Source organism: Lactuca virosa, chromosome 9 (genome assembly GCF_052849685.1).
Source record: "Lactuca virosa cultivar CGN04683 chromosome 9, Lactuca_virosa_CGN04683_v6, whole genome shotgun sequence".
In the NCBI taxonomy this organism is placed as follows: Eukaryota; Viridiplantae; Streptophyta; class Magnoliopsida; order Asterales; family Asteraceae; genus Lactuca; species Lactuca virosa.
In genome coordinates, this window is record NC_136434.1 from 100,326,148 (window position 1) to 100,339,805 (window position 13,658).

Here is a 13,658-nt window from a genome sequence, read left to right on the forward strand (position 1 = left end):
GTATAAGAAGGAGGTGAAACAGGTGCTTGATGGAAGGATGGTGGTGGTCTTGAGCTTTAAACCTGGGACTGGGGTGGGTGAGGTGAGGGTCGATTTCCATGGTGGTGCAGATTTCCAGTGAGGAACGAGGCCATGGATCTGACAACCACCATCGTAGCCGGAAACTAGATTTCAAAATCCAATCCTCGAGCTCTTGACAACTCGATCTCACACATAGATGTCGTCGCCGGAATACTAGAGGGTAAGAGTTTGATAGCGTCGTCGGAATACTAGGTGAGGGTTTAATTCGTCAGGTTTGATTTTTGTGTTGGGTTTAAGTTATAGATTGGATTTTTGTGTTGTATTTGAGTCGCAACTTTGAGTTTATGGACGGAGATGGTGATCGAAGCTGTTGTCGGGCACTAAGTCTATAGACGGAGATGGTAACTGGAGGTGCTGCCGGGAACCGGGTTTGTGAACGAATATGGTGATTGGGATCTTGAAGAACATTAAATGAATTGGAAAGGAAATAAAGAGATTAAGTGGGTCGTAATATTTATCTTTTTTTTTAGTTAACAATAATAAGAACATTAAATTAATCAGAAAATAAATACCAAAAGGGCATAATGGTCATTTCAGGTACTGTAAAGGATGAAGCGTGCAAAATTAAATTAATGAGGGATGAAACATGTAAGTTTTAACCAAACAAGGGACGATCCGAGTTAATTTTGGAAAATAGGGACTAAACATGCTTTCTGGCATGTGCACGAGGGACGATTGGTGTAATTTACCCTATAAAAAAATTACACAAAAAACATTAAGTTTTCAAAAAAGTTCAATTTTGACACAAGTCGTTTTTCCTTTATTAAGTCAATATATATATATATATATATATATATATATATATATATATATATATATATATATATATATATATATATATATATATATAGGGTTAGATTATTTTGTTTCTTACATTTATTGTGTGCTATAATGCACCAATAGGAATTTAGTAAATTAAATAATTATTTAATTAAATAAATATAGATATTAAATGATTTCCATAATTATATGTATATTAAATGATATCCATAATTATAATTATCTTTTTATGGAAACTAATTAAATCCGTCATTAATGTTAGCAATAACATTCTTTCAGAATAAATTTGCATCTATGTTTTTATATATGAGTTCGTATTTTATTTCAGGACCCACTCACTTAAAATACAATAAAGTTGCATTGAATATGAAGAACGGGAGTGTATTCTACTAGAATACACTCTTATTCTGCTGGAATACACTCTCATTCTTCTAGATATAATTTATTCTGAAAGAATATTATTGTAGACATTAATAAAGAATTTAATTAATTTCCATAAAAATGAATTTTAAGTATGGATAGCATTTAATATTCATATAATTAATACTAGATTCTTATTGGTGCATTCTAGCACACAATAGATGTGAAAAACATTTGTACATATATATATATATATATATATATATATATATATATATATATATATATATCAAGGTTGTAAAAATCGATCGACGGTAGCTCGACGGTCGACTGGTGTTAAAGGATTAATCGGTCTTGGTGGAGTTTAATCGGGGACCATAGATTATTAATAAAATATTAAAATTAATTAAATATTAATATATTTTAAGAAAAACAAGTACTTCAAAATTAGAAAATAAGAAAAATTGTAATTTGAAAATTTGGAAATACGAAAATATAAACATTTTGGTATAATATTCGAAATTTTGAAATTTTAAAAATTTTGGAGTAAACAAAAAGTTGGTTTTTTGAATTTTATTTAATTTTTTAAAAATTTTATTTAAATTTTTTTTTGACATTTTTTGACTTTTTTCGACTTTTTTGACTTTTGTTGACCGATTAATCCGCCAAGGCCGATTAATCCCACCAAACCCGATTAATCCTAAATTTCCGATTAATGCCCTAATCATCGACGGTTGGAGAACGCCAAGCGATTAATCCACGATTAATCGCCGATTAATCCCGATTTGTGCAACCATGATATATATATATATATATATATATATATATATATATATATATATATATATATATATATATATATATATATATATATATTGACAATTAGAAAGTGATGTTACGTCAAAGTCATCATGTCAGGGTTACGTTATCAAAGACTAACATATCATCATACCATGTCAGTTAGCAACTAGGTTAACCGATTAAATGGTCAACATTGAAATAAATTGAAAAATATAGTGTCAAATTCGAACTTTTGAGAAAACTTAGGGGTTGTTTGGTAGCCTCTTAATTATTCAGATTAAGAGTGTTTGGTAGGCTATGAATTAAAGCCTCTTAAACTTTTAGAAGCCTCTTAAAGTTTCAGACTTGGGCTTGTATCTGAAAAATAAAAAGCACGCGTCCTTCTCTCTTTTACCCTCAGCGTTGCTGATATGCCCGCCTCAAAAACAACACACCCCCTTCAGATCGTCTCTTCCGTCTCCGACTCTCCTCCTACCTCTGACCATGTCGAGCGCCAATCACCTCCTCCGTCGTCGACCTCCCTGAAATCGACTCCCACCACGACTTCCAACGCTTGGCTCCAACAAGATTGCTCCTTCTCCTTCATCCCACCTCTTCTCTTACCTCTCCGCCTCAGGTCCCTCTGGTCATGGTGGTTTGAGTTCTGTTTCCTCGCCGGAAATCTTCAAGTTCCGGTATTAGTTCAAGATCGGATCCTCATGGTAAACGCCCGATGCAGACTTATGATTGATTTGTTTTTGAATTCTAGGAGGTAGGCTCCGACAAGATTGCTCCTTTTCCTTCATCCCACCTCTTTTCTTACCTCTCCTATCTACAGTCGTCTGCACCCTCCCTCCGGAATTGACTTCGCCCCCAGAAGCTGTGCCGCCTCCGCCAGCTTCAGCTAGCACCGCAACAACGACAACCTCCTGTTGCAGCTAATTTTTTTTCCTGGCTTGTTCTTTTTTCCCCTGAAAACCGATTCTTAGAAATACATGGATTTTTTTTGCCCTAGAACTCAATTATCAGTCCTTGATTTTCATTTTCTTTGTATTTCATGCCCGATCCTGTACTGGATCTTCATATAATACATGTATTTGTTTCCAGATTTGTGTCTTAAATTGTCTGTATTGAGGTTCTAATTAATAGTATCAAGGTTCTACAAAATATGAACATTGATTGAAATCTTAATATAGAAGATGATAAAACAACCAATTGTTTGGTGAATCTGAAATAGACCACACAGATACATATGTTTGGTGAATGAAACTGTATATTTGAACTCTGAACTTTGAAAAATCGAGTTTGAAAAATATGTTGATACAAAATTGATGGTGCATCATTATCTAGCAATTATGCATGAACTGTGTGTGAATTGAAAGTAGTTTATACAATTGGAGTTTTTGACAATTTATTCGATTCTAGCAACATACTTTGAAAAGTTGTGATGGATTTGGTATGCAATTTCTATACATATGTTTAAAGTGATTTTTGGAATAGCTTGAATTTCAACCCAAACCTACAAATGTAAAGATCATTCATTCAACTTTAAGTTAATGATTATATAACTTGTTATTGAGCTTATTTGTTTCCTTGTTGAATTTGGATTTTACAGGTTGAAATGTTTGAAAGAAAATTTTGAGAGGCTATCATGTTTGATGTAATGATGGAGAAGGAAAGGAGTACAAATCAATCATCAATAGTTCAGTTGCAAGTTCGTTGTCATTTATGTTTCAGCATTTAATGTCAAATATGTTATTTTTTAACTTTGAAATCCTTGGGATATAAACAATGATGTTATTTTTGTAAATATATGTCAAAAAATCATTATAAATTGTTGAAGATAAATTTTGATTTATGTTAATTTTGATTTTGTATGTTTTTTTATAATTATTCAGTAAAAAATAAGACAAAAGGGTAAAATGGTCATTTTTATAATTCAGCACAATAATTCAGAGGTTCCAACCAAACATCATGTTCAAATTCAGATCTTAAAAATTCAGACCCTCTTAGAAATTCAGACCTCTTAAAAATTCAGATCTTAAAAATTCAGATCCTGCCAAACAGCCCCTTAATGTCTTAATTGTAAGAAAAAATAACACGATGTCAAAAACATTTTGTTTTTCTTTGAACACTTTGTCTTTATATGTAATTTGCCCTAATAAAAATAAGAAAATGACAAAAGGGTATACAAAAAAAAAGTTTTCTTACATGCATTTAACATCGCATTTTTAACGATATCAGTCAAAAGAACCCGTCGTGTGCGATTTCAAACTTTATACAATCATCCATATTTGAAAAACCCTCAAAAGAACTTGCAATGTGTTTTTTTGCCAACCTCATGCACGAATCTTGTTTTTTAATTGGATTGAAAAACTTTTTCATTTTATATAGATTTGAGATATTCGATTTGATATTTTGGTGGTGTTTAGTTAAGTTTATTTAAGGAGCTTATTAGCTTATTAGTGGTTTTACATTGATATAAGTTAAAATGGTGTTTGTATAAAAATAGCTTATTGCGGTGGTGAACTGTTAATAAGTAATTGAGTTAAATTACATTATTCGTCTGTGGTCCAAGTGTCAAATTGCATGTTTAGTCTCTATTTTTATAAATTAACTCGGATCGTCCCTTATAAATTTAAATGTTGCACGCTTAGTCCCTGACAGACCTGAAATGGCTATATTGCCCTTTATTATTTTATTTTATTTTCTTTTGATTTGTTTATTATTTATAATAATATAAAAATTTAAGAGGGCTCACTATCACCAATCCCTTTCCCTACCATCGCCACAAATCGTCCATCTTGCTTCTCTTCAACCCCTCTTTCTCCTTCCCCACACTCTCTGCAAACCAGTTGAAGAATGGAAGCCTAGAACATCACCGGAAATTTGGACCATTAAGACCACAACCCTTTCCAACGGTGAAGCACCATCTTAAAACTTCGACCACCTTTTGTTTACCTTCTTGAGTGAACCACCATCGATGGAGCTACTGAGAGAGAAATACCATCGCCACCTGCACACCACCATCTTTGCACCATCTCTGTAAGCCCCATCCGCACAACATTGTCTCCGCAAGCTCCCTCTACAATCTATGAACAGTAGTTTCCACTGATCAAACATTGTTCCTTATCCACACCTCTGTCAGATATGTAACCCTTTCATCTTCTCTGGTGTTTACTCTACCATAAACACACACCATTTTGTTCTTGTTCCGTGAATTAGTAGACATATTGAATTAATTAGGTTGTTATGGTAACCTTTTCATGGATGAAACATGTTGGGTTACGTTTAATTTTCTAGAACTATTCCTCAAATTTCTACTCTAGTTTCGTTCTTAATTTGACTGTCATTTCAACTAGAAAATACCCTTTTTGTATCAATTTGTGCAAATTGAATCAATTTTTGTCAAAATTTACAGGTTTTATTTGTAGGATTTGGGTTGGATTTGAGGTTTGGGTTTTATTTGTAACACCCGGTTTTAAAAGTGTTCGGTTGTGGCTTCGGAGGCCAAGGGCATAAGCGTAATATGATGATTCAGTCTTTTATGGGTCTTGGGTTTTATTCGGAAGGTTTTAAGGCTTGGGTTGTATCTAGGAGCGTAGGGGTTCCCGCCACCTTTTTCGTGGATATAAATTGTGTCGGAAACGGACTTAGAACGAAGAAGTTATAGCACTTTGAAGTTTTTGGCAATATTGGTCCCTAATGGAGAAAAGTGGCAAGAAGGTACCATGCATGCAAGGTGGTAGGCGTGAAAGTACGCCTAGCGTAAGCTGGGGTACGCCCAACGTAGAGGAGTAAAATGGACGCGGGTGGTTTGTGAGTACGTCGGACGTTCATAGAGATACGCGGGGCGTACTCCATTCAGACTAAAACCCTAAATTTTAGGGTATGCCACTATAAAAGGAATAATATGCCTCACTGGTCAGCCTCAATTTCACCCTTAGACAACCACCACGAAACCCTAATCCTTCTTTGAGTGTTCTTGGAGCTTTGAAGGCCATTAGAGAGCATTTTGGTGTTGTTGATCCATTTTCCAAGCAAGTGAAGAGCAAAGCAAGGTGGTGGTTCAAAGGAGAAGTTGTAGATCCGAGATTGTTCCTTCATTTCAGACCATCTTCAGGTAGAAAGTCTTAAACTTTCCTCTTGAATGCTTCGATCTATTATGTTGAGTTTTTGGATCTTTTTGGTCCCAAGGACGAAGCTTTATGGTCCAAATCTGATTCCTAGGCTTAGAGTTGCCACTCTTAGTGCTAAATGAGTCCCTAAGGCATAAAGTTTCCATCTTGAATGTCTTAATGGGTTCATGCATGAGTTAAGATCACTTTCATGGAAATAGAATACCTTTTTTGGAGTTTGGGCTTATTTGGATCATGTAAAGTCACCAAGTCAGTGACTTTATGGATTAAGACGTTGAAGAGGACTTGGATTTGTGCTTATAGCCGTTGGAATAGAGTATTAAGTGCTTAATGGGAGAAGTGACTTAACAGAGCAGTGCGTTGGGCGTACATGCATGTACGCGCAGCGTACAAGTCATACAGTTGTACGCTTAGCGTACAAAGGAGTACGCGAGTAGATGTAGGTTTTGCGTGTTTTGGATCTCGGATTGGGCCATACATTGGACTTTGTTTCTTTGGGCCTTAGTGGGCCATCAGAAGTCAGATATTCTGGGCTAAGATTATGTTTGGGCTTTAGGGTAAGGCCCATTAGAGGGGTTGGGCCCAATTTAGCAAATTCGGCCATTGGTGTGCCACTAGTGGGCTTGGGAAGTCTACCTAGTATTGGGCCTTTCATATTATGGCTTTAGGCCTTAGGTTTGGACCAAATTAGATCAGGGGTAAAATGTTCATTTTACCCCAAAAATGATTATTGGCTTTTGGACTAAGTGTTATTTTGGTAATGATAGCTCGGGGAGTCAAGAGATCAACAGTTCGAGGATCCGCCAGCTAGCAACCAGAGGATTATTCGTGTGATTCAGCAGTGTGAGGTGAGTTTCCCTTTGTGTGACCGGGTCTAAGGCACCAATGTCGGCCCGTAAATGTATGCATGTATGATTATATGTTCCAGACTACGGTCTGATTCCGAGGAAAGCCTAAGGAATGTTTGTATGCTTGATGTCTTTGTGATTCTTGCATGTGCTTGTTTTGTATGTTTCCGGACTTCGGTACGATGTCAAGCGGGCCCCGAGGAATGTTTCTATGTATGATTCCGGACTACGGTCCGATGTCGGGCGGTGCCCGAGGAAAGTATGCATGTTAGTTATACTTGTCGTCTTTGTGATACTCGTATGTGCCTGGTAGGGAGGTGAGTGTGGGTGGGGTCCCGTATCTCATCATTAGCTGAGTATGGACGGGGTTCCATATCTCATCATTAGCGGAGTAGGGGCGGGGCCCAAGATAGGCGAGGCCTTAATACTGGAGCATATAGTATTGTGTATGATTCTTATGGTGCTAGTATGATTATATGATATTGTTGTATGTGTATAGCGGGCGGGGCCTGGAAGAAACAGATCTGTATACCGAGCGGAGCTCGATGCCAGGCGGGGCCTGATGTCGGACATGGTCTGATGCCGGGCGGGACCCGATGTAAGGGCGGGGGCCCAGTATATGTGATTATGTGTATGGTATGTGGTAGGTTGGTACGGTTTTCAGTTTTGGTTTCAGGTATTTCCAGTTGCAAAGAGAAGAGCTCGGGATGATTGCATTGCACACACCAAGATGTTTTAGCTTGAGATGTTTACTCTGATGTTTTGATACTTTGATAATAATGTTTTGAGATATTTTGACTATGCTTCGATGAAATTATTTGATAACTATGGTTTTATTTAATGATTTAAAACAAAAATTTTGGTCATGATTTTTGGTATGTTTCATAGCATCCTTCTCTTTTATTTTAAAGGCAAATGGTGGTGTTTTCGAAGTTGGTTGGTGGTCGGAGGTGGATGGTGGCAATAACCAATTTCATGTTTCTTTTCTATTTTGGTTTGGTTAGTGGTTATAGTTGTAACCAAATCTCAGGTTTTTTGGTTTTTGGTTTGGTTTGGTCTGATTACAGGTGGTCGCCGGAGGTAGAGGATGGTGGTTGTCGGAGATGTTTCCTACATGTTGGAGTGATGAGTGGTGGTGGTGGTGCCGAAAAATGTGTACGGTGAAGATAGGGGTGGCCGAAAAATAAGAGGGGAATATAAGAGGCGGTGGGACACACCAAAATAAAAATCATATAATTCAATTTTTTTTAAAATTTTTGAATAATAAACCAATATTAAAAAAATAAAAAATAAAAAATAAATGACAAAATATTCATTTCAGGTATGTCAGGGACTAAGTGTGCACCATTTAAACTTATAAGGGACGGTCCAAATTAATTTTTGAAAATAATAACTAAATACGCAATTTGACACTCGTACTAGGGATGAATCGTGTAATTACTCTAATTTATTTTTTCATAAGTTAATCTCTTCTAACTTATTAGCTTATAATCCAATAAACTAACAAGCAATAAACTATTTTATCAAAAATCCCTTCTTGATTTACCAAAAGCCACAATTTTAATAGATCTACATTTTCGAACAACACTACTAAAAAATACATCGATTTACGGTACGGATAACACAACTATCCTGTAAAGTCAAGTTGACAATTTGACATCACAATCTCAACCTGTACGATTTGTTAGAAATAGTAAATACTATTGTAAATAATTGGTGGTGTTGTAAATAATTGGTGGATGACATAATAATTGGTGCATGATACATTTGTCAACATTTCTAACTAGTTACAATTATATGTTAGTAAAATTTGTAGTACAAATACCCCTCTATTGTAAAGAATGTGATACACCAAAAAAAGTTATAAGAGATATAACTTTCATATTCTCTCTAAATATTCTTTCTTCTCAATTAAAGTTCTTATCAAAGTTTACTAGTTTGGTTTGATTTATAGTTACATTATTTACGCTTAATTCATAACACGTTATCAGCACGAAAGCTCTAATCAAGGTTATTAAACAAGTGGAAAATCATATCTATCTTAATCAAGGTATGTATTACTTATTAAAAATACTATTAATTATAAAAACTTCAATCATATTAAAATAATAATAATACTAATGAATTAACGAAACTTACACATTATGGACATTATGGACTACTAACAATTTTTATTTCTTATACTAACATTTCTTTATGTATTCTAATTTTTATACTAACATTTACATTATGCAACTAATTTTTATTTATGAAAACTAACATTTACATTATGCAACTAACTTTTATTTATGCATACTAACATTTATATTATGCTACTAACTTTTATTTATGCATACTAACATTTATATTATGCTACTAACTTTTATTTGTGCATACTAACATTTAAATTATATTTATTTATACATGTCAATGTTTATTTATATTTTAGATAATCTTAATAATTTATTTAAACATTTACTAATATTTATTTATGTTTCTAATTAGTAAAGTTATGTATTAGTTATAAGTCTTATTATATGATTTATAAAATACATATACATATATACACAACGGGAATATATATGCAACGGTTATAAACAGCAAAAACAACGGCTATATTTTTTACCATAAATAAACATCTTTACCCTGCTTATTTTACCCACAACAAATATTTCTCTCTTCTATCAAATAAATCAATTTCAAGAAATCAAGCTTCAAGATGATTCATCCTTTTGTGATAATCATGACTATAATAGTCATGTTACTTTTCATCCCAATCCTTAACATCGAAGATAATATGGAATTTCATCTACTTTTAGGCTTGTATGCAATGTTAGCTTTACCGCTTCTTTTTTGTGTAATATTTATTGAAATAAATGGATTTTAATTTTAATTTTTATTTTGTTTAAAATTTATAGTTACATTATGTCCAACATTGCAAAGCTCGAGTTTGCAGCACTTGAAGTTAGTGGGAAAAACTATGTGTCATGGATGATAGATGTAAAAATGCATCTTGAATCCATGGGTATCTCAAATACTATATATGAATTTAATAACTGCTTGGCACAAGACAAAGCAAAAGCATAAGTTTTCCTTCGTAAGCATATTGATGAAATGTTGATATTTGAATATCTTGATGTTACTGATGAAGATATGTTGGAGAAAACTTACTCAACATTTCATGCAACAAACATTACTTTGATGCAACAATATCGGATGCAAAAGTTCACAAGATATTCTGAACTGAATGCATGTCTGCTCGTTGCAGAGCAAAACAATGAACTCTTAATGAAAAACCATGAATCTCTTCCAACGGGATCAGTAGCACTTCCTGAAGCAAATGCTACAAATATTGATGGTCATCGAAACAATACACGTGGACTAGGGCGAGGTCGTGGTCGAGGGCGAGGCCGTGGCTATTTTAATCGAAACCAAAGCCATAATCAGAACCATAATTCTGGTCGTGGACAAGGTAATAATCGTGGTCGTGGCCAGAAAAGAAATAATTACCAATATTCACAAAGAAACAATGTCCACACACAAGATAAGGCCAAAGTGGCAAGGCATGACACTGGGACATCACAAAAATCTGATGGTTCATATTATAGATGTGGTAGCACAGGCCATTGGTCAAGGACCTGTCGCACACCTGCACATCTTTGTCAACTTTATCAAGAGTCCATTAAAGGAAAAGGAAAAGAAGCAAACCTCATTGATAATGTTGAATTCACTCCGCTAAATGTGGTAGTACACATACTATTCTGAAATCAAAGAAATATTTTTCAGAATTAGTACCAACAAAAACAGTCATACATACCATATCAGGTCCTGCAGACTTGATAGAGGGAACCGGGAAAGCCCATTTTATATTACCAAATGGTACAAGCTTTTGTATAGAAAATGCCTTATTTTCTCCAAAGTCTAATAGAAACTTATTAAGTTTCAATGACATATATTTCAAAGGTTATGACACAAAAACTGTGACCATTGAAAATAAGAAATATATGTATATTATAGACAAAAACCATGTGCTTGAAAAACTACCAACACTTGATTCTGGACTGCATTATACATATATACATATGATTGAATCAAATATAGTAGTAGAAGGAAAACATTGTGATCCTGGGACATTCAGTTTATGGCATGATAGGTTGGGCCACCCAGGATTAACAATGATGCGAAGGATAATTGAGAATACACACGGGCATCCATTGAAAGACCAAAAGTTTCCTCAATCCAATAGCATAAAACCATGTGCATCTTGTTCCCTTGGAAAGTTAATTATAAAACATTCTCCAATGAAAGTTGAAAGGGAGTCACCTAGATTTCTAGAAAGAATTCAAGGTGATATATGTGGACCGATTCACCCACCATCTGGACCATTTAGATACTTTATGGTCTTAATAGATGCATCCAGCAAATGGTCTCATGTTTGCCTATTATCAACTCGTAATATGGCATTTGCAAAGTTTCTTGCCCAAATTATTAAATTAAGGGCACATTTCTCTGATTATACTATCAAAAGAGTGAGACTTGATAATGCTGGTGAATTTACTTCACAAGCATTTAATGACTATTGTATGTCTGTAGGAATTGTTGTTGATCATCCAGTTGCTCATGTACACACACAAAATGGTTTAGCTGAATCACTGATTAAACGTCTCCAGCTAATAACTAGACCATTGATAATGAGGACCAAACTCCCTGTTTCTATTTGGGGCCATGCAATCTTACATGCTGGATCATTGATACGCATGAGACCAAGTTCATATCATGTATATTCTCCACTACAACTTGCTTTCGGTCAAGAGCCAAATATATCCCATTTGAGAATTTTTGGGTGTGCAGTATATGTCCCTATTGCACCACCTCAACGGACAAAAATGGGTCCTCAAAGAAGGTTGGGAATATATGTTGGTTATGAGTCAGTCTCTATTATAAGATATCTTGAACCATTAACAGGTGATGTTTTCACAGCACGCCTAGCAGATTGTCAATTTGATGAGGCAAATTTCCCATCATTAGGTGGAGAAAAGAAGATTCTGGAAAAGGATGTGTCATGGCATGAGCCTACTTTATCATATCTTGACCCTCGAACAAAGCAATGTGACATGGAAGTTCAAAAGATAATGAATTTCCAAGAAATGGCAAATCAATTACCTGATGCATTTACTGACACAAAAAGGGTGACTAAATCATATGTACCAGCTGTCAATGTTCCAGCTCGAATTGACATTCCACATGGACAATCTGATGATAAAGTCACTCAAGAGTCTAAAACACGCCTGAAGCGTGGAAGGCCATTTGGTTCTAAGGATAAGAACCCACGAAAAAGAAGAAGAGCAGAAAATGCACTAGATCACGATGAAAGTGTTCCTGGAGAAACACGAATTATTCAAATTCCCCCAGGAAAGGAGGATGATGCATTAAATTATGGTCAGACAAATAGAATATGTGACCAAAATGAAACTGACAATATAGGTGCAATATTTTCTTATTCAGTTGCATGTGATATTATGAATGATGATCCCGAACCACAATCTGTCATTGAATGTCAAAGAAGAAATGATTGGGCTAAATGGAAGGAAGCTATGCAAGTTGAATTAAATTCTCTTAACAAGAGAAAGGTTTTTGGGAACATTATCCTCACACCTGAAGTTGTGAAACCATTAGGATATAGATGGATCTTTGTACGAAAAAGAAATGAGAAAGACGAAATTGTAAGATACAAGGCCAGGCTTGTTGCTCAAGGTTTCTCTCAAAGACCTGGAATTAATTATGAAGAAACTTATTCACCGGTAATGGATGCAACCACTTTCAGATATTTAATCAGCTTGGCAGTATCTAAAAATTTAGAGATGCGTCTTATGGATGTTGTTACAGCTTACTTGTATGGATTACTTGATAGTGATATCTATATGAAAATCCCTGAAGGATTTAAAATGCCTGAAGCGTTAAGTGCAAAACCCAAAGAAATGTATTGTATAAAATTACAAAGATCTTTGTATGGGTTAAAGCAATCTGGGCGCATGTGGTACAATCGTTTAAGTGATTATTTGACAAGTAAAGGTTATAAAAATAACACTATTTGTCCATGTGTATTTATTAAGAAAACAACATCTGGATATGTGATCATAGCAGTCTATGTTGATGATCTAAACATCATTGGAACGAATAAAGAAATCCTTGAAGTGATTGAAATTTTAAAGAAAGAATTTGAAATGAAAGATCTTGGAAAAACCAAATATTGTCTTGGTTTACAGATTGAGCATATGCCTAACGAAATACTTGTGCATCAATCAAATTACACAGAAAGAGTCTTGAAACGTTTCAATATGGAAAATGCAAATCCTTTAAGCACTCCAATGGTTGTTAGATCATTAAATATTGACAAGGATCCATTTCGTCCATGCGAAGAAAATGAAGAAGTCCTTGGTTCAGAAGTACCATATCTAAATGCAATTGGAGCTCTTATGTATCTTACCAATTGTACTAGACCTGACATTTCTTTCGCTGTAAACTTGCTAGCAAGATTTAGTTCAGCCCCAACAAAAAGACATTAGAATGGAATCAAACATATTTTTCGATACCTTCGAGGAACTAGTGATTTAGGGTTATTTTACCCTAACAATTCAAAACAAGGCTTGATTGGTTATGCAGATGCAGGTTATTTGTCTGATCCTCATAA